The sequence below is a fragment of the Clytia hemisphaerica genome, unplaced genomic scaffold (assembly GCF_902728285.1).
Source record: "Clytia hemisphaerica strain Z4C2 unplaced genomic scaffold, Clytia hemisphaerica genome assembly, whole genome shotgun sequence".
NCBI lineage: Eukaryota > Metazoa > Cnidaria > Hydrozoa > Leptothecata > Clytiidae > Clytia > Clytia hemisphaerica.
Genome location: NW_027104104.1, coordinates 39,172 through 51,110, shown reverse-complemented (window position 1 = coordinate 51,110; position 11,939 = coordinate 39,172).

Below are 11,939 nucleotides of genomic sequence, written 5' to 3'. Positions count from 1 at the left end.
TTCTGTTATTGTTAGGTTATTGATTGAATTTCATATTAGGAGGTATAGTTTTAACATAGTTATTTTCTTTTGAAGAATTTTCAAATAGTATTTGACAATAGAAGAGTTAAAATTTGGAGTGTATTTAATTCAGCGATTGTCCTTAAGCTAAGATATATGGTCGGATGGCAGATATTTATTGAAAATCAAAGTGACAAAGGGGACTTTTATGACGTAATTTTTTCTTCAGGCAAAACAGTTAAGAAAAAATATTTTGCGCGCTTTGCACGAAAGTGGACACCGGCCTTAAGGATCTTAATTGTAATGTTTTTATATTTTGCAATCAACTGAATGTATCTTCAAGAAATTCTTGAAGATTGGTGCGTCCATTCAAAACACAGGTTCGACCTATAGCATCACACTGCACCATTTAGTTCCATTAAGGAAATGGAACGATCGCAAAAAAATTAATTTCTTAAATCCTATTTTCTCCTTGTATGCTTTTAGTGTGAAAATCTATCTTCATGAAAAAAGAAATAATTCAAATTATATACATAACATCTGCATTTATTTTTAGAAAAGTCATATTATTTTTATTGCTAATGTTAGTTTAAGGTTTTAACACCTATTTTGATAGGAAATTCAGTTTTTGTTTTGTATAAATATATATTTCTGGTGTCCTTCATTCATGTTACTTTTTAAAAGTTGCATGTATGATTGCACAAGAAATGATCACAAATATTATAATAAAACAATATTTTATTTAAATTTGGATTTTATTTTATAATAAATATTCAATCTCAAATCTTTTTTATTTACAAGAAAAACACAAATTTGCCACGTTAGTTTAATTTGGGTCCTCCGCCAACCACAAATTTGTAAACTTGAAAAAAATTACACGATATAATTTTGCGAGAAAAAAAAATTCCAAGTGCATTGGTTAAAATAAATTTAGAAAAACTATTATCATTCTAATTAGCTTTCTTTTGAAACAATCCAGCAGATTATAAAAATTTACTGAATTGAGCCTTGAAAGAAAGTTATTTTTCAACATAAGCTAATTATTACAAGTAAAATACATGAATAATAATAGCAATAATAATAACAAAGTTGATGAAAATGAAATAAATTTTGTTGCCTAAAATTAATTAAAATCATGAAGAAAATTTTTTTAAATATTATAATTTATTATTTTGCACAATTCAAATTTTTCTCGAAAAATAAATAAATGAATAAATGAAAGAAACCTCACTCCCAAAAGTATAAGTACAAACCCCCAATTCCAGGTTATTATTTTATTTCCTAGTAAAATAAGAGAAAACATCATAGATCGGTTAATTCTGCCTCTCAAATTTCAAAATAAGCGCAGCACCTTAACACAAAAATCAAATAAGCATCGCTTTGAGGAAATACGGTATTTTTTGTATAATGTTCCCGAAAACGTTAAATTATGTCTTAACCAAACCTTCAAAAAAATTTACACATTGTACCAAAATAGACTAAAATTTCTTCCCTTAGATAACTTTAATCCTACATGAAATGACTAAAATATATCTCTTTAAAAACTCCCATCTTCATTCACTTGATCTGTTTCCTCATCCTCAATATCTGACAAATCTGGTTGACTTGGGTGCATAGGGCAATTTTTGTTTTTCTTGTTGTGCCCATATTGGTGACACTGTGAGCACTTCAGGCTGGATGAAACTTCCTCGACTACACTCTCAGGGAAATGAAACTGCTTCAGCCTCATCCTTCTCATGATTGTCTGAAATCTGTCAGAGTCTAAATTTGTGCTATTCAGTTCAAGTGTTTTTACTCTCTTATTCAAATGTTCACTGCCGTTACAATTAAAATACCCGTAACCAAAACCAATATCTGCCCAAAACTTCATCATGTCAGAAATGTGCTCTCTGAGAATGTGCAAGTATGGTTTTCGTCCAGTTGACTGACCTCTAGTGTACTTTTTAAAAGTACTAAAAAAATTGTTTACTCGTTCTTGAAAATTGTTGATCCGGTCCCAGTTCACAGTAGTGGACCTGATATCCTCAGCTATATCTCTAAACATTCGGTACAGGATTATAACATTTCTCATTTTTTCAAAACTTCTGTCACCAACTAATTCACCCTCTTTCAAAAAACAACTAACAAACTTTTCAATGTTGACTTCAAACTGCTTGCAATCCTGACCAATCATCTTCAATTTAGCTGTCCCATCATAGTGTTTCTTCTTACTAAACAAAAAGTGCAAACTGTAAATACACTTTCATTCATTTAAAAAAAACCTTCAACAAAATGCTTGCAGGTCAAATCACAAAACAATCAAAAATAAATTTTCACTTACCTGTTAAAGTATGCATCAATTTGAAAAGCAAGGTAGTGACAATCAATTTGTCGCAAGGAGTCGGAAATCTTAGTTTCTTGTCGTCTGTCAACAACAATGTCATACATGAACTTCCATAAATATCTGTGGTGCGCAAGGATTAGATGAAGACCGCATGGTATGATTAATTTCAACTCAACGCAGTCCAAAAGGAGAGGAGCCTTAAAAATAGAAATATAAAAGGGACCTAAATTTTGTGCAAACTATTTTTTTACAGAGTAACTTTTGTGGAAGTAATTTTCACTTTTTAAGAACCTGCGGGATGCGAAAAAAAAAATTCACAAGCAACCTTAATAAACTTTGTGGTCTAAATGTTATGAAAAATATTTAATATCCCATATTGCATTATAACCCATTAAAAATGTTCAAGAACCTTCTTTCTTTCCCTTATTAAAGAATCGTGATTGCTAAAACATGAAAAGAATTTATGAATAACCACGACCAGTTCTCAGAGGCCCTCGTGTGCCTAGAACTGTGTAGACATAATAATAATAGTAATAATAATAAAAACAGATTTTTACTTACATACTGCCCAAAATGATTTTGCTGAAACGTTTTAAACTTGGTAGAACCGTGGTCAGGGTGTCCTCCAAGGACCTTCAATGCTTCCTGGCCATGTGATACACATTCTGCCATTGTTTGGTGTACTTTTTCACTCAACACATCAGAATCCCAATCTTTGATTTGACGTTTACAATAAAAACAACCGTACGTGCTGGTAGACGAACATTTACCGATAACTTCTTTCACGAAAGACAAGTCAGCACACATTATAGGCAAAACATTGAAGTGTTCAAGCTCACCATTGGATGTAGGTATTGAAATACCATTAAACATCAACTCTTTAATTTCTTTGTAATGCTCAGATACATGGATTTCAATATTCAATCGAGACTCTGAACCGCGCCATAGGGAGGAAAGAAACTGTCCATATGGTGAATGAAGCAAACATTCATTATTGAGAACTGAGTATGAAATCTGCTCAGTTGGAATTTTTCCAGCCCCTCTAAAGTTGTCTCCAGTCAGACGAATGAAAAGAGTTTTCAAATTTGGATTAAAATGTCCATACAAATCAGAATTTAATTCCTTCAAACCATTAAACAATTTTTGTTGCTGGGGAAAGCTGGGAAATTTCAGTCTTGGAAACCAAAATTTGCTTCTCAAAAAGGAGATCAAAGTTTCTTCAGCCTTAGATTTGCATGAAAAGCAACAATCACCATCACATTGACAGAACTTTCTCTTGATAGTACCAACATCTAAGGTTTTTAAAAAATTTTGAATGTTGTCGTAAGACGGAAGAATAACATTTTCTTTTTTTAGAGTTTTTTTCATGTTTTTATAGCCTCTTTGGGACAAATCTGCTCGATCAAGAATTAAAGAAGCACCATTCCACTCAGTGATTTGTGTTGTTTGAGGTGGGTTTTTGGATACAGTCTTTGAAATTTTTCTTTTGAATATATCATTTTCAATTACACTTTCTTCAACGAGATCGTAATGGTTTTCCAAAAGATAGGAGACGTAACCTGAAAATTCCAAAGTAAAATGGTTTTAAAGTAAAATGGTTTTAAGTTAGCATGGAGCTCTGTAAAAAATTGCACACTGAAAAGCTAAAATCTATTTCCCACTGAATAAGCCTATATATACTATAAACAGATCATTGAAAATGTAAAGGGTTTTTACTCGTTTATCTTTGCTTCGTGTAAAATTTACGATGCTTCTAAATTAAATTTTTACACTCACTGAATAATTTTTCCTATATTTTTAAATCTTATATCACTCCTACATACAATTCATGATAAGTAATAATAATAATACACACAAAGAAAATAGCTGAGGCCTAACAAAAGGGGAGGCAAGTAAGGGGTGTAGAAACGGGGATGGAATTTGGACAGAACCAACAACAACAGGTGGTCGACACTAAGCAAGCTCATGGTCAACCAAGTGTCAGTGAGCGCTGACGGAACTGTCATGGATAGAAGGGGACTATTCTGGGGTTTATGTCATCGGTGTCAGGGATTTATGGAAGTTAGAATTTAAAATAGCACAACATGAAATTCTTTATGATGGGTACCTGTTATGGTTTGAGATTGTTACCCCAATCACATTCCTCTCAGCTTCCTCGAATAAACGACGTTTTTTATACGAGTAGCAAATTGCCTTTTCAGTTTTTCCATCTTCGAATTCTAAGCTCATTTTGAAGTATTGCTTCCCATTTTTGGATGTTCTCAATGGCGATAAATCAAATACATAACCTTTCATTGTTGTCTGTACATCACCTAAAATGACAAGAAAATTTGCGATGATGACATCATGAATGCTGAATTTTCCACGAACCTTTTTATTAATATAAGGCGAGGCCAAATTAATTTGTTGTTTTACGGACTATGCTTCTCAAAAAAAGTGAGTCGGTCGGTCGACAAAAAAAACAACTTAATCATTCAAATTTGTAAATTAGTACCACAAGTTAGTAAAATTTTAATGAAAATGCTAACAAGAAAATTGGCCGACACAAAATTGTCGAATTGGCAGCAAAATGAAAAATGAAGCATAAAAATCTAATTTAAAAAGGCTACCGAAAACTCAATAATACAGTCGTCATCAACATCTAAAATAAAAACATTGACTGTCTAAAGTCAATTTTATTTTCATTTCCATTTTAGGGTCAGTTGGGCCTGTAATTGGCCTCGCCTAATGAAATTATTATAGAAGGTTAACTTTACATATCCTTACCGTCAAAGTGCAAAAGATTCAGATTCCCGGACTATGATTTCTGATGTATAGTGACACGTAATGTCCTGGAATCTGAGTCAAATGCACTTTAACAGTTAGGACGTAATGTTGAGCCTATTGTCTAAATTCATGCAAGCCTTAATTTTTGAAAGATTAATGAAATTAATGAAATTTTCAAAAATCAAAAAATTAGCACAGAACAACAAAATTTAGTGAATAGAGAAAAATAACTGAGTAAACACTCTGGACTTTAAGGTGGAAGCAGCAACTTTTAACCAGTTTTGACAACAACAGAATTTTGTTGACTTTATTAGGAAGATATGGAAGGTGCTTTTAAAACATAAGGGGCCATCCACATAGTACGTACGCAAGGAAGGGGGGAGAGGGGGGTTTAGCAAAAGCATACGTGTATTGTTTAACGTGACATCATATCTATTGTTCTCTGCATACAAGGGGGGAGGGGGTATCAAATATTTGGAAAATTTTTGCGTACGTACTATGTGGATGACCCCTAATATCAAAAAGATTTTAAATTTTTCTTTGTCGATTTTAAAGGTGATTTTTTAAGAATTTTCAATGCTCAAAAATAACAAAAATCTGCTAAATCAGCAGTTTATTGTAAACAGTTGCCTCTTTTGGCTCTATTTGCTGAAAATAGCAAAAATTGTTGTTGCCACCTTTAAGTCCTGACTGGCAATTTAACCAATCAACTGCATTGACTTCCAAAAATTATTGACAAATTTCTGACATTGATTTCGATCATGTGATGAAAAGGAATGGGCGAAACAAATCCCACTTCTAGACCAGGTTTGTTATTCAATTGACATTTATTGAAAACATACAGACAGAAAAATCCTTACTGGTGGGAGGAACCGCTTCTTCATTTGGTTTTGCAAATTTGTGTTTTGATTCTTCCGTTTTTGAGGATTTAAGCTTCGACATATTGACTTTGTTAACTTGATATTAAAAATAGATAGAAAAGATGTTTCAAAAAAGTTAAACAAGACTTATTTCCGTTAAAAAGACAAATTCCCCAGTATGAACTCTCGCTAATCCCTAGAGCCAGAGGGGACTCGAGTGACTTAGGGCAAGTCTCAAAAACCTAACAGTTTACCCTAAGTTTTCGCTACCAATAGCAGCCAGATTCAGAGATACACTTAGGGCTCTAAAGTACCTCTATACCTTAAGGTTTCAGGGCCCGGTTGTTACGTAATTAAATATTAACCTAAAAATTAATTATTCAAGAAATTGTAATCATGACGTCATAATTTGATCGAATTTGGTGACGTCATGAATCGTATAATCGCTATAATATAATAAATACATGTCAAATCTTTCCCAAATTTGAACCAAAGATGCATCTAACTAAAATGTAACTTTTTGGAAAAAAGATTTTGGAAAAATTTGATGACGTCAGCAAAAATTACATTCTTCGATTTTTTGCTGACGTCATCAAAATCTTTCAAAAAATTTTCATTGAAAAGTTCGGCACCATTAAGATGCGTCTTTGGTCCAAATTTGACAGAGATTTGACATGTACTTATAGAGTTACAGCTAATTTACGATTTATGACGTCATAATTTGATGACGTCACAATTCACACTTTCTTTAATAATTAATTTTTAGGTTAATATTTAATTACGTAACACTGGGTCCTGAAACTTTAAGGTATAGGTCATCTAAAAATCCATAATTGAATCCCTGAGAATGGGTGCTATTGGTCGCGGATTCGGGATTTGTGATTTTTTTAAATCTAGACACGCCCTAACTCACCAGAGGAGGCACTTAGGTAAATAGAATGGCGTACAATAGGACATGCTTCTGGTAAGGGTTCCTTTTGTATATATTTTCAGCCTCTGAAAATCTTAAGGCAGGGATACATTCCATAATTTCCTGCTCTGTTAACATACCCTGAGTATCAGAGGTTAAGTTTTCAAAGAAAATAGTAACCTCTGAAGACAAATAATAGAAATTTTATCGTGCATTTGTCAATCTAATCACTGTAGAAAAAATCAAAGATGAAGAGCAAATATTACCATATTAATGTCTAGCAGACTGTATCAGTATGCAGTTTACTATTTACGAATTCCCCAGAAACCTCCAAGTGTAGTTGAAATGAGTTTATTTCGAAAGAAATCTTTTACATGATCCCCAAATGTATAACAGTAATTACTAAACTTTTAATTATGGAAATGTCACTTTAATTGAATCGAAATAATAGACAGACTTTATGTTATGATTCTCTATCACTGACTCTTTTTACAAAGCATTGATGACTTTTTGTAAGTTGTGTTTTCAACGACGGGAATAAAAATACCGACTATGACGCTCATCCAAGATCTTGGATGGTCGTCATGGTTACTTTTGTCTTCGCTGATTGCGCGATGAATAGAATCTCGATTCGTCGGCACAGCGTAAATATATGATTTTGAGCTGTGCTTTTCACGGTACTGTTAACAGGGTAAACATTTTGTTTTTTAGCACTTTTTTACAAAAGAGATGGGAGATTCTTTGAATTTTGATTCTACGGCTTACTGACACCATCTTCCATCTACAGCGGCACATCCATGCCTGTTGTCAAAGTTCTTGCCCCCCCTCACTCTGTGATGTGAAAATGATAATGATGCACTCTCAATGGCAATTATAGTATGTAAAATATCTAACTTTATTTACTTTTGATGCAATGTGCAATTCATGGAATTCAAAACACTTTCAAAACTTAGAAACTATAATCAAAAATATGAAGCTTGAAATGTACTTACTTTTTCTGCTTCTGATGAAGGTGACCACTAAAGAGTCCGTGAGCCGACCGTGTAGTCAGTAGTGTTTGAGGTGAAGTGAAGGGAGGAATGATTTGGAAGCTTTAAATAATAGCCCCCCTCCTCCCCGGATCATACGAGAGGCCTGGGGAAAAATGTTTAGCCTTCTTTCCCGTATAATTTAGCCTGCGCCAAAAAACATTGCGCCCACACCCGCCTCTGCCTTGTGGGCGTTGGTAATCCGGAAAAGATGATACAATGGCGCGCGGCCGGGGTACGGGTGAATATACATGTGATTACAGCGAGTACATGATGTCGCTACTGTATGTGTATATGTCGGAAAAAGGTGGCGATTATCAACAAGGTAAAAAGGAATAATTGCAACTCAAAAAATTAAAAGCAAAAATTATTATATATAATTATATATCGATTTAAACGGAAGGCTGCGATTATAGAATTTTAATTGTTCAAGTTGATAGAAATATTACTAGTGATAGAGAAAAGATGATAATGATTAAGGCTCCTCTGCTCAGGTTTGACCCGGCCTCCACCCTCCACCCTCCTCACTAGCCGAGTCAAATATTTTGTTGTTGCGTAATTGAATAGACGTTTGTTATCGATTTAACTTCACCAGCTGACCTTCTTAAAGATGATTTGGACTGCTTCGTGATCTGAATAATAGATGCTATGAATGTTGGAAGTAATTTCAAACATGGTTTTTAATTCTTTATGGATGTAGACATGATCAATCAATGAGCCAGATATGTGAGTTGGTTCTTGAACGACCATATCGTAATCTTGCAAGCGAGTTCTTAAGAAGTTTGATTCTTCAGTCAAATAGTTCTTATTGAAGTCTCCTAAGATGATATGAACATTATTATGATTTCCCATAAGATGTTCGATTGTGTAGAGAAATTGATCGTTATCAAGATTTTGTTGGCGATATAATAGTATCATGTTGATGGGGAAATCTACACAATGATGATGTAGTGTGAGGCGTGTGATCCCAGGTAAAATACGACTACCCAATATTTCGATGCCTTCCTTGTAGACAACAGCAGTGTTAGAATATACATGCTCTGCTACACTCTTAGCATACAGAGAAAAAGGTTTAAGGATATCTTTGATTTCATCAATATCAGAATGTTCGTCTAATTGCGTTTCAGTCATACATTTTATGCAGCTCTGCATCAGAAATCTGTCACAACTTATATATACGGCATGCTTTTTTAATGAGCGCAAATTGAGAAGAGATACGATGAATTCATCTCCATTTCTTTCATGAGGGTTTTTTGTTTCGAGGCTCATATTTTCTCTCATCTCATTGTATTTGTCTGTAGCTTTTGCATCACATTTTATGATATTCGGGTTGAAGCTGCCCAACAAGTACAATCCTTTCAAGGAAGTAACACGACTTAATGCAACATAAACCTGACCTGGCTTAAAACTTCTCTGGCCAAATAAAGTCACATTGAAAACAATTTGGGAGAATGTTTTTCCCTGTACTTTATGAACAGTGCACGCCCATGAAAGCATCAATGGAAACTGAATACGTTTGACCGAAGGATATGTTTTTGTTGCTTTAACTCCAAACTCCTTTTCTATTTTCTCTATTGGTACTAAATTGTTAGCTCGTCCATATGTATCCCTGTTCTTTGCTTTAACACCAATATCATCACTTTCCATTTTTAGGTATATGCGGTTTACTCTTCCCTCTTGATCAAATTTTATATGTTCGACTATTCCAATCTGACCATTGCAAAGCTTATCTTCGACGTCGATGTTCGATGTTATCATTACTTTAGCACCAAGTTTAAAAACAAATTTATAAGCTAGACCTCCTGTTTTCATTTGACCGCATCGATAAACTTCATTCTTATCTGAATTGCTTATGTTTTTAGGAAATTTATCTATTGAGACAACTTCAACTTGCTCTCCGGGAAGCCTATCTAGTTTCATTTTGTTGTGAGCATCAACTGGTTTATTTTCAGCCCATAAGTGAATGGCTTCTCTCGGGTAATCGGGATGGTTTTCAGTGACAACTCTCTGAGCAAGGATTTCCATGTCATTGTCTTGAGTTATTCCAATTCTAATGTTGTTTAAAACATCAATGAAAACTTTATCACCCCTTTGCCTCATTACCTCAGTAAGTTCAACTATTTAGAAATTTCTCCAAATATGATCGATATTCAACAAAGGTTCTGGGAATGGTGAAAATATTGTTCCACCTTGTATCGGGGGCAATTGGTAAAAATCTCCGCAAGCTATTATTGAAATACCAGCAAATGGAATGTCTTCACTGCATCCAAAGATATCACATAGTCGTTGATGAATGTGAAGTAAACGATATTTTGAGACCATTGAAATTTCATCAATAATGATCACTTTTAGCTCTGAAAGACGCTCTCTCAAATTTGACCTATATTGGTCAGGAAGACTAGGGATGTGCTTGGACCATTCATTACCGGGAATTAAACTGAAGAATTTATAGTTGAGCCAGCTACGTTGACAGCTGCAACGCCTGTTGGTGCCATAATAAGCAATCTTTCTTTTGATGCATTTCTTGTTCCGTAAGTCAAAGCCTTCTGCAAATAGAATTTGATTGTGTTAAGCGTGTAAGACTTTCCGCATCCTGCACTACCTGTTAAAAAGACATGGAAGGGAGCCGGTTTATCGAGTGCATTAGTTCTTAGTTGTTGCATTGATTTTCTACTCCACCGTAATAGGAAATCAAAAAATGCGCTTTGCTTTTCGTTAAGAGATCGAATTCTTAAACTTAATTCTTCATCTGAAATCAATGGTTGAATTCTCGTTTTCCTCTTCATTATCCGTCTCTTCTTCGATTGCGTTATTCAATTCTTCTTCTCTTACTTCATCATTTTCCTGTTCCCCGTAGATATCATAGCCTCTCGGATTCTCTTGGAAATTTAACATTGCTTCATCTACCATATCACCGAAAGGTTCAAAAAGCCCTTTCTTTCTATTTATTTCTTCTAACACTTCGGGTAAAAGAAGCTTTTCAGTGTATGTTCCTGATTCGCCTTTGAGTTTGTTTTCATTTCTGAATGGAAAAAACATAAATAGCAAATGATGAGCATAGTGCTCTGGTTTTTTCTCTCTACTAGGAACGTGATATCTCAAAACACATTTTGTTTTTCGCAATTTTAAACGTTCCTTTTTATTAGACATTAAAGGGATTGATGCTGGTAAACGTTGGTCCATGACTTCTGACGGTTCTAATTCTTCAAGGATTTCAGGTTGATAATCATTTTCTTCTTCTTTTTTTTTAGTTTCCAGGCTGTAATTGGCTAAAAACTCAGCAAAACATAACACCTTTTTATGCAATGAGTATCTGATAGATATCGTAACACCGCGTCAAAAGGTGTGTGATACATATCCGTACACCTTCAGTATCTGAATTTCTGGGGCAATGCGTACAACGATGCTAATCGGAACCCTCAATGATAGTATTGAGCATGCGCACTTTCACGCTTGGATCCAACAAAATGGTAGTCCAAGCGGCGGTAAAAACGAAAGTCAAACTCAAGGGGATCATGATTAGCTAAAAAGATTTCTGTAAATATATATATAGATCTCTTCTCATTTGTTTTGGTTTGGTTTTGTTGGGAGGACACTCCCTATTTGGTCAGCATAAAAGGCAGACAATACATTTGGTGGTTGTGCCAGTTTTCTGGAAGAAACAGAGATATACATATTAGGGAACAGGCAGGTGATATAAAAAGAATTAATTTTTACTGCAGAAACAACAGCAGCATGCTATACTACGCTGTCTTTGGACTAGAAAGTTTTGGACTAGTGAGATGTACCCGTTTTTGTGATTTTGCTAGGGAGCCATCAAAAATAATTTTGTTTGCATCTCGCTGCAACGGTTGTTGAAAATATATAGCAGGTAGGCCCAGGCGGGTGGACAGGTGGGAAGATTTGTTTTTTTTAATTGTGTCAGAAGCCAATTTCTTCTTCTAATCAGGGGGTTGCTAATATCTGGGTTGGCAGATGATATCATCCACCAGGGTACCCATCACCACCGTACCATGGCAGGATGCAAGTGAAATTTTTCAATCTGCGGACAT